Here is a 15,348-nt window from a genome sequence, read left to right on the forward strand (position 1 = left end):
TTAGTCTTTGATACTTGGTGGTGTTAAATATTTAAAGCCAACAAAAGCTTCCAGATTCTAACACCTCTTTGTCCTGAGGATGGCCCAGCTCCCTCCTCTGGTTCCCAACTGGCTATTCCTTCTCACTAGCCTGCTTCAGGATTGCCAAATCAGGTACTGTTATTTTGAAATAATCCAAATCCCATATCTTCAGGGAATTATAGTTCTTAGAATTCTGCAAGGCTAGAGACAGGGGTTGATAGCCTAGCATGCCAGGCTCTGGGTTCAATCTCAAGCACCAGAGAGAGATGTAATTTACATTTTCAGTACCAAAGTCAGGAGGCCAGTAAAACACATATGGATATTTTATTTTAATTTTATTATTTTCGGGGGTTTCATTGTTGTTGTTTTGGGACAAGATCTCACAAGTAGACTGGGCTAGCCTCAAATTGTCAGAGATCTACCAGCCTCCACATGTGCCTCCTGAGTGCTGGGGTTAAGTATATATCAGCATGTCCAGCCTTATTGATGCTGATGATGCTATTGTCTATTCAATAAGTATGTTGTTGTTCTAGTCTTTGATTATTGCCACTTCTGAACAAAAAGGCTGTTTTTTCTATTCAGTTCTCTAGTGGCCAAAAGCAAATCCAGAGGAAAGGTTTCATTGCTCTTTAAAATAAAATAACATGTCCAGTACTCCACTTCCACCCTGGAGAACACCTTTGGGGGAGGCTGTCAGCAGGGCAGTGGGCACCTGCAGCCCAAGTAGGCAGCAGCAGCTATGCACTTTTGGCTGCACGCTACTCTTCTGGGTCCTTGGAAACCCTTGTGTTCTTTGACACCTTGCTTTGCTTTGAGACTATGGTCATTCAACTCAGTTCTTCTCAGAGTTTAATAAGTCCTAAAATCATTAGCATCAGCAGCTCCAAGGAAGGGATGGGTCTAAAGATTCTTGGGCTGCCCCTACACCTCCTCAATCCCAGCCTCATGGATGACCCAGGTGATTGCCATGGATGGTTAGAAAACTGGTGTTGTGCATTCCATGGCTCTGTCTTTGTCAATGTTTTACCTGTGAAGTCTCTCTGTAGGGCTACTGTGACCCTGTCTGTGACAGCTCTGACAGGCCCAGAGAAGGCTGCAGACACTGAGGGAGGTAATTGCAAACCTTCTGGGGCCTCTTTGAATCTTCACACCTTTAAGGAAGGTGAGAACTCAGTGGTGGGGGTGGGGGACCTCAGCAAACCCAACACCCTTAAAAGAGAAAACAACTGCTATTTTGAAGGGCAGCACAGCAAACTAAAGCAATGATCATTAAAACATTTTTACTTCTGACAAAGGGACTCTCTTTAGGGCAGGTGATGGTGTGTTAAACACCAGAGCAGAGACAGAGGGCCTGGATATTAACATGGAGACAGAGGCTGTGCAAGGAGCTAACTGCTTTGCCTTCAGTTAGCCTGGTTCTCTTCTGTGGGAAGAGAACCAGGAATGAGACCAAGGCAGAGAGAGCAGCATCTTGGCCATCAGAGCTGCCTATCGGTGGGTGGCATCTGAGGGGCACTGAGTCTCCATGACTATGTGTCATAGATAGCACAGTAAAAGCAATTTTTTTAACTTTGTAATTACATCTATCTACTTATTTATTGTGTGTATGTGTGTGTGAACATGTATGTGGACACACATATGTCATAACATGCTCATGGAAGTCAGAGGACAATTTACAGGAGATGATTCTCTCTTTCTACCATGAGAGTGAGAGTGTGTGTGTGTGTGTGGGGGGTGTATATATGGTGTGTGTGAGCAGACCTTTCTGTCCTGCCAGACAGCTCCCAAATAACCACACAGTGGGTTATAAATTATAAATGCTTGGCCAATAGTTTAGGCTTGTTAGGAACTAGTTCTTTCAATTTAAATTAACCCACATTTTTTATCTATGCTGTACCATGTGGTGGTACCTTTTTTTCAGCCTAATACATTCATCTTGCTTCTCTCTGAGTCTTGCTGGTGACTCCGCCCTCTTCTACCCTGTACTCTCTTTTTGTCCACAACTCCTCCCTAACCTTTCCTGCCTAGCTATTGGCCAGTCAGCTCTTTATCATCCATTGAGAGTAATTCACAGTGTACAAAAAGATTGTTCCACAGCAGATGTGTGTGTGTGTGTGTGTGTGTGTGTGTGTGTGTGTGTGGTGTGTGTGGTGTGTGTGCATGTTTTTGTATGTGTGAGGTATACATGCACATGGAGACTTGCATATGGAGACTCAATTTTGATGTCAGGAATCATCAATCACTCTTCTGCCTAATTCATTGAGACAGGTTTCTCTATCAAATCCAGAGCTCTCCAAGCTACTCTTGTTAGTCAGCTTCCTGCGGGAATCTCCTACTCTGCTTTCCAATGCTGGAATTACAGGTGGGTTGCATCGACTGCCCAGCATTTATATAGTTTTTATGGACCAAGACTCTGGCCCTCATGTTCTTACAGCTGAGAGCTTTAGCTGATGAGCTATTTTCCCTGGCCCAAAAATGAGATTCTTGATGGGTGGTGGTAGTGCACGCCTGTAATCCTAGCACCCAGGAGGCAGAGGCAGGTGGATCTCTGTGATTTCCAGTCCAGCTTGGTCTACAAAGCAAGTTCTAGGGCAGCGGGAGCTGTTACACAGAGAAACCCTGTCCTGAAAAAAACAAAACAAAACAAATGAAGTTCTTAACATAGGAGAAACAGGTACAAGAAAAAAAAAAACAAAAAAAAGTAACAACAAAACAATTGCACAAACCTTTTGAATTTGAATTGAAAATATCAATATGAATTTATAGTATGCTCCATCTTTAAAACTAACAGGGAGCTGAAGAGATGGTTCAGTGTAGGTGAGGGCACAGTAAAGAAACTGCTGACATGACAGCTCCATGATATGGTTAAGGATTTTACTGGAGATGGGGGGGGCATTTGGAGGAGTCCAGAGCAGAAAGAAGTAGACAGAACCTGACCATCAGACTGGACATGGCCAGGGCTAGGGAACCAGGAGAGAATAGTTAGGGAGATAGCAAGAGATGAAGGATAGAGCATTGTAAAAGAGAATAAGAAAGAGTAAGTTTGTGAATGGTGAGGATAGTGAACCTGAGAAGGTGAGTGGTGGGGGCAGGGGAAGATTGGTGTGGGGACTTTGAAATGTTATAGAAGTACTTGCCAATATAGACTGAGGGAGTCTGGAGGCCTGGCATCATCGCCTTTGATCTGCAGCCACAGGTATGTATGCCAATGGAGAGCTATATGTCCTTTCTGCCAGAGGTAAGGGAAATGACTCCTTTGGCAGATGGGAACTGGTTTCATAGGTTCCTGGCTTTTATCTACCACCAGATAGCCTCCTTCAGTCCAGGTTGAGCTCATTTCTGGATGTTTGGACAGACTGAGACCTGACAAAGAGCCCTTGTTGCTCTTCAGAGGCCTCAGGTTCAGATCCCAGAACCCTCATCAGGTGGCTGACAACTGCCTGTAACTCCAGTTCAAGGGGATCCAATGGCGTCTTTGTTTTGTTTTGTTTTGTTTTGTTTTGTTTTGTTTTGTTTTGTTTTGTTTCTCAAGACAGGGTTTCTCTGTATTGTTTTGGAGCCTGTCCTAGAACTTTCTCTGTAGACCAGGCTGGCCTTGAACTCACAGAGATCTGTCTGCCTCTGCCTCCTGAGTGCTGGGATTAAAGGCATGCCCTACCAATACCCGGCTTCCAATGACATCTTATAGCCCCTATAGACATGGACACAGACACACAAATACACATAAGGTAAATCTCCAAACTAACAACAACAACAACAAAACAAAAACAATAAAACAAAACTGTGCTTCTTGGCTCTGACCTCTAGGAAGTCCCAAGACTTATTAGCAGTCTAGTGGCAGCAAGCCCTGCCCTGTTGGCCAGGATGTACTGAAAGGCCACTTTCTATTGAGATCAAGGAAGGAAGAGGGCTCCTTGAAAAACTGCTCACCACGAAATCTAGAACAAGAAATGGGTATGGGGCCTGGAATGTCTGCCATCTTAGACACCACGGAAGTCTTCTACTGCTGTCAGAAGAGGGTGCAAAGGAGTCCACTGTAAGAGGCTCCCTCTAATCACAAATGGACAGACTTTTTTAGCATTTGAAAGGCACAGCTTTAGTGAACAGAAGCTTACCAGATATGTGTAACTACACGAGTTCATGACACCAAGCCAAACCTAAGGAGGTCATCCTTGGAGTATTCCATGTTTGAAAAGAGAAGAGAAATAACTGAGTATATGCTCTGCCTTTCCTGTACACTGTGCTACTCGGTCACCAAATAGTAGAGAAAACAGGAAATAATCAGTTCATAAAAGAAAGAATCATGGAAGGCTCTCGGCAGAGCATGTGATTAGAATATGTGAGCTGGGTTCCACAGCGAGGCATTCCTCCTATCCATCTCCCCGAGCCAAAGCGTCACCATTAGACAAACTGGTTGATGTGAAGGTGGCACCAATCAGCAAGGGCTGCCAATAGCATGACATCCTAGGTGTCCTATGAGATACACGTGCCAAAAATTTTAATCAAATGGCAATTTATAGGAAAGACAGGAGACAAAAGAACATGTTTAAAGACACCACGGGGATGCATTTGGTGAATCTACGCTGAAGCTGGAAATGACAAAATAGTGTCACCAGCACAGATTCTTATGTTCCCACTCAGATGTGCCAGTCGAGTTCTAGAATTTTCAAGTGTGTTTAAAAGGCATATGAAGATGCCACTCCAATCTGTGCAGCCTGGGGAGCAAGTATGTTCTGCGCAGAGTTGACGCCCCACTTCTTTCTGAGGTGTGCACTGTCACCACAACTGGAGGGCAGAATCTGCACAGCCCTGTCTCTCGGGCACTGAGTGCCCTCCGCCGTTTGATCCTCACAGCCCTACCAGCCTATGCAGTGGCAAGATGTAGAATAGCAGCTTTGGCACCTGCTTCTTCACCGGACAGCCTCATCGTAAGCTTCCATTTCAGAGCAAGAACTCCCTCAGCTGTTTCTAACCGAAGGAGCTTCCCGGAGTTGTGATGGATGCCAGCCAGCTCTTCCACACAGTCCCTGGAATCGTCCCCCTTGGGTTCCATGCATAAATATACAGTTAGGGTGGCTGGAATACTGGGGTGATTGTCCCACAGTTTGAATAAATAACAGCCTCACTTCCGTATGAGAGAGTCTCAGAAAAAAAAAATTTAATCAAAAAACGGAGGCCAACCTTTGTGGAAAAACTTAGAAGACATTTCTTCCAGCGGGAAAAACTGCCCACATCACACTTCTGACATCCTTTGTGGAAGGCAAAGCCATCCGAGTGGCTGGGGACTGTGTATGTATCTGCAAAGATGAATTTCCTGCTAAACCCTCTACCAAGGTTTTTACCAGACCACCCTCCATCTTAAAAGACACCGTGAGTGTCACAAGGGAGTGGTTGCAAGTGTAAGGAATTCACGGAGCTCTTCAACAGACACCACACACACACACCTGGGGAATGGGCATAAGCACACAGACCGAAGACTCTTAATCTAATCCCCCACAGATCTCCACAGATCTCCAGTACAGAACTGTATCACAGGTGTTTTGGTCACGGGTTTCTTGGTGACCAAAGTGAAGCCAATTCCAGCAACACAATGGAGGAAATGAGGAAGCACAGCAGTGAACTGAGGAGAAGAGAGGAGCGGGGGAGGGGAGAGGATTGCAAAACCTTTCCACACTGGAACCGCTCACTGGAAGCATTTAATACCCACCGGCTCTCACCAGGTTCTCCATTCCCTTCCAGACCTGGAGTCCTTGTGCTTTCTCAAGTACCAAGCTATCCAACTTTGGATCTATGATACCAAAGTGACAGATACTTCTTCTTTTTAACTCATTGATATTTATTTCAGGAGGACACCTTCTTTCTCTGAAAGTATTGCTGTGGGTTTTGAATCTTTTGAATAAATTTCCTAGGCTAAAGAAGTTTCAACTTGCCAAACTGATGAGACCTGGGTCAACAGATAAACAGTAACATGTTCTTCGGTGTTAAGATTGTGGCTGGTTTTTATGACCACTAAAATATATCTTTCAAAAATTAGTAGAGGGCTGGAGAGATGGCTCAGCAGTTAAGAATACTGGCTGCTTTTGCAGAGCTTCTGAGTTCAGTTCCGAGGACCCACAGGCTGGCTCACAACCATGTTAATTCCAGTTCCAGAGGATCTGACACCCTCTTCATGCCTCCATGGACAGCAACGAACAGTCAAGTACATGCAAGCACATAGAATAAAATCATTTAAAAATCTTTTTAAAAAGCAGTATTTATAGGAGAGTGTCGTGGCACACACCTTTAATCCCAGCACCCGGGACACAGAGGCAGACAGATCTCTGAGTTCCAGAACAGCCAGGGCAAACAGAGAAACCCTATCTTGAAAAGCCAATAAACAAACAAAGCCAGAAATTATTTAGTCTTTTCAGAGATCACCCTTCCACCAGAAAGCAAAGGCTCCAGGTGTTTTGCAGCTGTCTATGGAGATATCTTTTAGCAGCTGTCCATGGAGGCATCTGACATGCTTTAAACCCCATACAGGTGCTGAGCAGCTGTCCTCGATGGTACTTAGCAGCTGTCCATGGAGGTATTTTAAGCCCTACACAGGTGCTTAGCAGCTATCCACGGTGTACACCCCCCACCCCGCAATATAAACCCCAAGTTCAAAGGAGACACTCTAGTTTTACATGGTGTGTAGAAACAAAGCCTGTTGATTTCGTTCTGGTTTTTTTTTTTTTAGTTTTGAAAGTTTTCATCCTTTAAATAGAAAAATCTTTGAAATGACATGTTCTTTTAAAAAAAAATAGGCATGAAAAGGATGAGCATAAAGTTATCGCTGTCTGTCCTCCCCAAACCCCTGTGAAGGTCATGTTTTAAGAGACAGGTGAGTGTTGAGGTGAGTGTTCCGATTTTGTTTGTGCATCACTGTGTGTCTATAAATGCTGATGCACTTTGGGCAGCTTTTTGAGAAATTTTATTTTAATGTTAACTGCTAACAGTGATGGGATAGCCTATGGTGCATCTTTAGATCTGACTCACAAGTACACAGGGTATTCAGATTCTAAAAGGTGCCGCCTTCACTCTTGGACAGATTCTATTTAATTGAAATTCTCTGTTCAGAAAGCAATGAATTTGCATCTTGTTCCCGTGAACCCAACCAAGTGTGTACTGTGGTCTGTGTGAGTGAAATAAAATTGAACTGAATGCTTTCCCCTAAACAATTGTTAAGTGTATGATGCCTGTTAATAAAAATGTTATTGATAGAAAAAGAATACTAGCTGGGCATTGGTGGCGCACGCCTTTAATCCCAGCACTCTGGAGGCAGAGGCAGGCGGATCTCTGTGAGTTCGAGGCCAGCCTGGTCTCCAGAGCTAGTGCCAGGATAGGCACCAAAGAAGCTAAACAAAAAAACCTGTCTCGGAAAACCAAAAAAAAAAAAAAAAAGAGAGAGAGAGAGAGAGAGAGAGAGAGAGAGAGAGAGGAAGAAGAAAAGAAAAAGAAACACTTCATTATTAAAACAAAAAACAAAACAAAACAAACAACAAACAACACTGTTTCAGGGCTGAAGACGTAGCCAGGGAGTTCAATTCCCAGCACCACATGACTCACAAATGTCTGTAAACCCAGTTCCAGGAATCTGGAACTCTCTTCTGGCCTATTCAGGTGTTGCACATATATGGTAGGCATCTGCATGCAGGCAAAACACTCATATATGTAAAATAAAAATAAATATTTTTTGTTTTTTGAGACAGGATTAAAATAAATAAATATTTTTAATACCATTAGAATAACCTAAATGTATGTGACTCTTTAAAACTGGCTAATCAAAGAACACATGACATAGGTGAGACCTTATTCTGCATGTTAGTCTGTGAAGTTCAGATCCAGATTGTAGGTAAAAATATATTACAAATGAACAAAATATTTTGTCTTGCCTTAGATGCTAGGAAGACACATTTCAATTTTATTAACACAAGAGACAATAGCACAATTCAAGCAAACATCAGCTTGAATCTATTCGTGTATTTTTAGCGGATGGCACCGATGTGTGTCACAGAACCTCATCGGGTGGGGTCCACCTTCTGCATCCATGTCTCCAGGGCAGTGCAGTGCGATGCTTGGTGGATGGTGGCATCCAGTTGCTTCTCATTGCCCAAGCAGGGGCAAGAGCAGGATGTCTGAGTCACGAGGCTGTTAGGGGGAAAAAAGGCTTTAGTCTAGAAACGTGTTAGCTCAGCAGATGCCAAGAGCCCTTTTCTACGCTTGGAAGAGACATAATTCTGGAAGTCAGAAGAACCATGAGGCCTCCTCCAACTTCCTGTACCTCTAGCCTGAACTCTCAACATGATGGGATTTGGATAGGAAGGTCAGAGCTGAGGGGCAGCCAAACCATCTCTGCTCTGCAGGAAGTCACTCTGGAGTCCAGTTGAGAGCTCCGAGATCTCCAGAGGATTTGCTTGCAAGTACCAACCACTGAGCTTGCTCGAGGAGCACAACTCAGGATCGCCGTGGTCGCTTGTTCCTAGCATTAAAATGTCTCTATGGGAGCAGCTTCACTAGTGAGCTGAAGCCACCACCGGGAAGCTCTATGTCCTACACCAAACAAAGAAGTGCCCAGGGCTTGAGCCCTCAGGACTTCCGAGGTGCTAGAGCTGATTTCCAGCGCTGCACCTTATTGACCTCCAGGGGTCGCTGTTCTTCTAACAACTCAAGGCCCCGCCCTTGAACCAAGGGCATCTCTCAGAAGACAGAGAACACACAGTACAAGCGGAGGAAGAACGCCAGGAGGTTGGCCCTGGCTGAATGCTACTTCGCGGCAGCACTTCTGGTGTTACACCTTGGGCAGTTCCAGCCTTACTCAGTAACCATCTTTGTCCCCCGACTCAGGAATCTGTCTTATTGAGACAGACCCTTCCCGACGTAGCCCATAAGAGATATTAAATGTTCTCACATCCTGACTACCACTGAGGGTCCACCTCCTCCTTACCAGCCTCTGTCTAGAAGGGGGACAGGATGGCCCTACCCACAGGTAGACACAACCACACAGCAAGCGGTGGAAAGGTGATGAGGGAGGGTTTTCTTTGCCCGCTGGTCCCCTATTTCACTCCTGCTCTTTTCTCTCCCAGTTCTTAAACAGCTTCCTCATTCTGTTGGTCTGCCAGCCTTTCATTCAACAGATGTTGCAGCTGCTCTCTGACACTTCACTTCCTGTACTGACATCTTTTTAACCCTCTATTATCAAACGCTGCCTGGGATCTCATTCTTCCTCATCTGCTCTCCAAGAGCCCAGGCTCCTTCTACGGCTCCACAATGCCCTGCCTCGAGGAGCAGAGTCAGCGAATGTGCCACGTGAAGTGGACAACAGTCTGTGGAAGGGAGGCACTAAGTATAGGCCTGGGAAGGCAGTCTCGGCAGTACCACTTAGAAACTTTCTTGGTGAGCCGGGCGTTGGTGGAGCTCGCCTTTAATCCCAGCACTCGGGAGGCAGAGGTAGGGGGATCTCTGTGAGTTCGAGACCCGCCTGGTCTACAAGAGCTAGTTCCAGGACAGCCTCCAAAGCCACAGAGAAACCCTATCTCGAAAAACCAAAGGAAAAAAAAAGAAAGAAAGAAACTCTCTTTGTGAGTCCCAGGGCCCTAGGGCCCCAGACCTTACTGGGATTAGACAGGAGGGAAGGCTGTTATTAAAATGGCTTCTTGTAGGCAGGGCATGCGTACTGGGGCTGGGGAGGGCATAGCCACTGTATTTCTTAGATCTTCTTGGTTATAAGGACTGATCAAAGTCAGTGTGAGGCCTGTCTGTGTAATCCTCAGACTCCAAGCCAGTGATTAAGGCATTGGATGGGGCGGGCATGTACGTTGGCTATCCATGCACTGTGTCTATGTGAAGATCGGGTGAGAAAGCCCAGGCTCTCTGCCAGTGTTGGGGATGGCAGCTTTTCTCTAGCCCATGGCCACCATGAGGAGTTCAGTGGGCATGGCCTTATGCGGGTGGCTTACAGTCCTCTATTTCTCAAGATTCCATGCTGCCTTCAGAGAGGGCAGGGGGATAAGAATAGGGACACTGGGATGTTGTTATTGTCATGAACTCTCTGAGGAAGGTGACAGCTGGAGGCACTGAGAACCAGAAGCCTCACTGCCCAGAGGGAAACAGAGCCTCACTGGAAGAGACTTGCTCGGTGTCATTTCTGCAGTCCTTCTCAAAAACAAACACACATTTTGGAGACAGAAGTTTGGATTGTAGTGCTGCAACTCAACTAGCTATAAGAGCTTGAAAAAAATCCCAAACCCAGATTTTGTGCAACTGTTGGGGGAAGATTGCAGTTGATGCTTCTTTGCTGTAAGGGTCAGAAGAAGGAATGGACACCATGCGTCTGTCGCTGAGTGGCAGTTCAGGCATCCAGCACCATGTCCCTGCACAAAGTGATGGTGCAGCCTCTCCCAGACAGCCTGATTGCTTAGAGGAAGTGCATGGCCATGACCCAGGTAGTAAGGCCAGTAAAGGCTTTAGGAGAGAAAGGAGGGTGGATTGTGAGGAGAAGTGGTTTAAAAAGAACGGAGATGGCAAGCTCAAAAGATCTTATTGGTCAAGGAAGTTCTTGGGCCAGGATACAGCTCAGTTGTTAGAGTGTTTGCCTTGTGTGCACAAAGCCGTGGGTTCCACCCTTGGTACTGTATAGATCAGGAGTGGTGGTGCATGCCTGCATTCTCAGAACTTAGGAGGTTAAGGCACGATTGCCAGTTCTAGTGTAAGCCTGGATTACAGAGTAATCACATAGTGAGTTCCAGAACAACCAGGGCTATGTAAAGAGTTCCTGTCCCAAAAAATCAATCAGCCAATAAATAAATGAAATAATAAAAATAAATTTAAAAATCAAACTACCTAATAATAGTAAAGTTTTTTAAAAGATCCAAAAGAGGCTCTGAATCCAAGAAAATTAATGGCTTAGGGCCTGGACCACATCTGTGTAGCTTTGGAGCCTATCCTGGCACTCGCTCTGGAGACCAGGCTGGCCTCGAACTCACAGAGATCCGTCTGCCTCTGCCTCCTGAGTGCTGGGATTAAAGGCGCATTCCCTGGTCCTTTTCATTCATTTTCTCATTTATTCCACAGAGATGGACTGAGCATCCCACACAGGGTCACATGGTGTCTTCTGGATGCCGCTTGGAGAGGACTCAGTCCCAGTTGTCACAGTAATCAGGGAAACAACACAAAAGACACCATCAGAGTGAAAAAGGCTTTGAGTGTTTGGCTGTGCTGGTCATGCTGGAGGGACCCTGAGAAGGTAGGTCTACTGAAGACATGCTTCCTTTTTATTTTTAACTGCAGACTGTGTGTTTATGGCTGAGATCAACATGCACCACACACACACACACACACACACACACACACACACACACACACACACACACACACGCGCGCGCTTTTATTTAGTGGGATGTTATGAACATCTGCACTGCACTGTCATCTTTTCATCGGCTATGATGTATTTTTGGTAGAGTGATGTCCTATCTCATTGGGTTTGCACATTTAGGTTATTTTCACCTTTTCCCCTTGTGATAAGCAATGCTGTTATGAATATAGTTGTACTTCATTGTTTCTGATCTTTCTTGCTACTTTCTTCATATAGATTGCTAGTCACAGGGCTCTAGGTCATAGTATGCTGACGTTTAAAACTTTCTCAATAATTCAGCAATACTAGATGCCCCAGGTGACTTTCTGAGATAATCTTTGGGGGTGTCTACAATAGCTGTGGCATTGTGAGTCCTTAAGTCTGTGTGGAAGTCTAGGGAAGCAAGACCAGGGTAGAATGCTTTGAATCATAAGCCTTGGGTAACCAGTCTCAGCCCCTTCAATTGTTAATCATAGCTGTGGCCGTATCAGCTTGGAGTCAGTATTTTTCTTTGGGCTGCCAGTTCACAAGTAACAACATGGAGACTTCTTATTAATTATGAAAGCTCAGACTTAGCTTAGGCTTGTTCCTAACTAGCTCTTATAACTTAAATTAACCAATTTTCTTGTCTTCTCATTCATTTTATTTTTTCATTTAAATTAAAAACAATTTTATTTTACATATCAATCCTAGTTCCCCCTCTCTCCCATTCCCCCCACCATTTCCTCATCCCACCCCCCCATCCATTCCTCAGAGAAGGTGAGGTCTCCCATGGGAAATCATCAAAGTCTGTCACATTATTTGGGGCAGGACAGAGGCCCTCCCCCTGTATCTAGGCTGAGCAAGGTATCCCTCCATAGGAAATGGGCTCCAAAAAGCCAGTTCATGCACTAGGGATAAACACTAGTTCCACTGTCAGCAGCCCCATAGACTGCTCAAACCCCCAAGCTGACACCCATGTTCAGGGGCCTCGTTCTTATGTAGGTTCTCCAGCTGTCAGTCTGGAGTTCCTGAGCTCTCACTTGCTCAGGTCAGCTGTTTCTGTGGGTTTCCCCAGCATGGTCTTGACCCCTTTGCTCAGCACTCCTCCCTCTTTACAACTGGATTCTGGGAGTTCCACTCAGTGCTTAGCTGTGATCTCTGCTTCTACTTCTGCTTCCATCAACTACTGGGTGAAGGTCTATGATGTCACTTAAGGTAGTCATCAATCTCATTATAAGGGAAGGGCACTTAAAGTACCCTCTCCTTAACCAATATTTTTAAATCTAAGTTCTGTTGCATGGCTCATTACCTCATCTCTCCATACTGCCCATGCTGCTTCCTCTGCATCTAGCTGGTGACTCCACCTCTCTTCTTCCCAGAATCCTCTCTGTGCCTGGAAGTCCCGCATATATCTCCTGCCTAGCTATTGGCCATTCAGCATTTTACTACACCAATCATAGCAATACATTTTCACACAATGTACAAATATCCTACAACATCAGCTCCCATCTTTGAAACCCAGCACTTTTCCTCCCTGATCACTCTTGTGAGGACCCAAGGCAGGGAATGTAAAGCACATACCCCACCTAGAATACAGTAGAAGCGTAATGATTGTGTGCTGTCGCAGGTGACAGCTCCTTTGTTGGCACTGGCATAGATCCCTGCCCTCTAGAAGCTGATGCTTTAAGGTGAAGCCTTAGTTTGTCTGACCCAACACTGGAACAGCAGAGACCCCAAGGAGCTCTGTAAATGATGGGGCAAAGGGCCGAGGTCACGTCCCAAAGGCAGAGAAGATAGCAGATGGTTCTGGGTGCAGAGACATGAAGAAGTGATTGCCAAGCTGTATGGGACATGGAGGAGGAGAGTGTGGAGGAAAGGGAAGATGAGGCAGAGCTGAGGATGAGAGCTAGAAGAAATGGCTGTTTCTGTAAGTATCAGAACGGAAGGTAGAGCCAGTTAGCACAGACTAGCTGGAAGTCTTCTGGTAGTTGTCCCAGCATCTGGATCTGAGACTAACTCACTGTCTGCTCCTGGACAAAAACCTCACCCTTGCTGGACACTAGTATACCCATCTGCAGAAGAGCTGGCTATATGTCCATCATAGGTGCCCGCTGGTCCGGCAATGCTCTGAAGAAATTGAATGGCTTTCTAGGCTGTTCCCCAGGGAAGTGAAAATACCTACCCAAATGGTTTCTCTTCTGGAGACATAAGACAAGATCTGCCCTGGGGTGCTTCAAATAATGGAAAACCATTTCTAGGACTTAGGGGAACAATAAATTCAGAGGGAAGGGACTTGCTTAAGGAGAGTGACCATGGGCAATGCAGGAGACAGGGGAGTGCAGAGGTGGCAGAAGTGACTTGCTTAAAGAAACTGACCATGGACCATGACCATGGGGACATGGGAGCACAGAATTGGCAAGTCCAGGACTGCTCACACTGGACCTCATCAAAAGACCAGAAAGTGTTACCTGCTCCAGCAGTTGAAATTCCTCTCACATGACTTAATGAGTAGGATCTGGTTTTCAGACCTTGTTCATCCCCATGGTTAGATGTCCTGATGTCCAGACTGGGTTCTGTAGGACCAACACTGGCAATGTTGGGAGCAGGTGATGTCTGTGAGGGGAGCATGATGTTGGCAACGCATATCTGTGAAGGGAGGATGGTGTTGGGAGGACCAGGTGCCTGTGAAGAGAGGCTGCCTTTGTAGCAAAGAAGTTCCCCATCAGCTGGTTCCTGGTTTTCTGGCCTGGTGGTTTTGAAATGCCTGTTCTCATCACTTCCCTCCCCTACTCCTGCTTCTGGTAATATGCTCTCTGCTGGGTCACAGTGACGTCTAGATTTAGTTCTATTTAAAGAAAAGGAACATAATTTCCCTTTACCACTATTTCTGTGTGATTTGGCCATAAGGCCTTTAAGTCCGGGCATAGGGAGGGAGCCCTAAAAAAGAGACATGGGCTGAGTCCTTGTAAGAAGGACCCTCTGGCCTCAGGGACTCCAGTGCCTTGCAGATGTGCAGATGCTCATCCTGCCCTTGAAGTCTGGGCTCAGCCTGGCATGACACCCAAATGACCTGTCCTTGCTCCGTGTCAGCAAACAGAAGTAAATGTATTATTATCAATAATGAAATAGCAATAGGAGTCATGCCTCTCTGGATTCTGCAAACCTTGGACCTCACAGAGGCTTGGTGTGAGGAATAGCTTAAAGATTCTTAGCTATCTTCTCACACAAACCCTTGACTCTGTCCTCAAAGTATACTCTGAACAGTTCTGGAGACAACAGACAACAGTTGGTGACTTAAGAGCAGAAGTTCTGGACTTACCCTGGAAGGAAACAAGGCTTGGTCCTCAGAGAAAGGTGATTGCAGAGCGGGGATGTGGTCAATTTACAAGATAGCTCAGAAACATCTTGGTCCAGAAAATAAACAATGGGACCAAAGCAGAAAGAAGTAGAAGTCACCCTGTGGGCCTCATAATGGCCAAATGTGTGTGTTGGGGGGAATGTGCACCACAACAAACAGTAGTAGCACTGGAACTCCCTGAGCAGGGAATGGAGATGTCGCATGTCATGCAAACGTGGGAACTGGAGTTTAGATTCTCAGCTCCCACACATGCCTGTAGCCCTGTATGGGGCAGCAGGGGTGCAGAGACAGGCAGTCCCCTGTATGGAGCAGCAGGGGTGCAGAGACAGGCAGTCCCCTGTATGGGGCAGCAGGGGTGCAGAGACAGGCAGATCTCTGGCTCATTGGCCAGCTAGTCCAGCTAGATTAATGAGGTTCAAGTTCAGTGAGACCCTGTCCCGAAAAATGTGATGGAGAGTTATTGAGGAAGGTGCCCAGTGTCGACCTCTGACCTCCACACACATGAGCACACTCATGTACCTCCACATCCCCACAGAACACACACACACACACACACACACACACACACACACACAACACACACACACACAACACACACACACACACACACACA

This window comes from Cricetulus griseus, chromosome 4 (assembly GCF_003668045.3).
Source record: "Cricetulus griseus strain 17A/GY chromosome 4, alternate assembly CriGri-PICRH-1.0, whole genome shotgun sequence".
Taxonomy (NCBI): Eukaryota; Metazoa; Chordata; class Mammalia; order Rodentia; family Cricetidae; genus Cricetulus; species Cricetulus griseus.